The sequence below is a fragment of the Seriola lalandi genome, unplaced genomic scaffold, assembly GCF_002814215.2.
Source record: "Seriola lalandi dorsalis isolate HSWRI2012SDOR001 ecotype SW California unplaced genomic scaffold, Sedor1 jcf7180001998778, whole genome shotgun sequence".
In the NCBI taxonomy this organism is placed as follows: Eukaryota; Metazoa; Chordata; class Actinopteri; order Carangiformes; family Carangidae; genus Seriola; species Seriola lalandi.
The window spans coordinates 1-353 of NW_019469441.1; the positions used below are offsets into that span (position 1 = coordinate 1).

The window sequence follows — 353 nt, forward strand, 5'->3', positions numbered from 1 at the left end:
TCCTGTGGAGAGATCTTTTCAGGGGAAACATCTCGAGGTCTTTTCACCTTTTACATGTCAACGATCTTATGATAGCATTATTCTCCACGTATAATAGTTACCTGCTTTATCGGTCATATGTTCATCCATTACCATCTGCTGTTAACTGCCCCTTTAGTGCCTGTTAAACTTCCCAAAACCAGGTCCCACCGAGATTTGAACTCAGATCGCTGGATTCAGAGTCCAGAGTGCTAACCATTACACCATGGAACCACGACTGTATCAGACTATAGTGGGAGACTTCGACACATGAACCACCAAGATTATGCATTGCAATTAGTATCAATCTTGTGGCGAGTTTGTGACATTATTGC

General features: G+C 42.5%; 1 non-coding gene across 1 annotated transcript; it reads right to left on the bottom strand.

The window, feature by feature from the left end:
• Positions 1-180: 180 nt before the first annotated feature.
• Positions 181-252, bottom strand: trnaq-cug (transfer RNA glutamine (anticodon CUG)). Its single transcript has one exon. It is a non-coding gene; the product is annotated as a tRNA-Gln (tRNA).
• Positions 253-353: the final 101 nt, after the last annotated feature.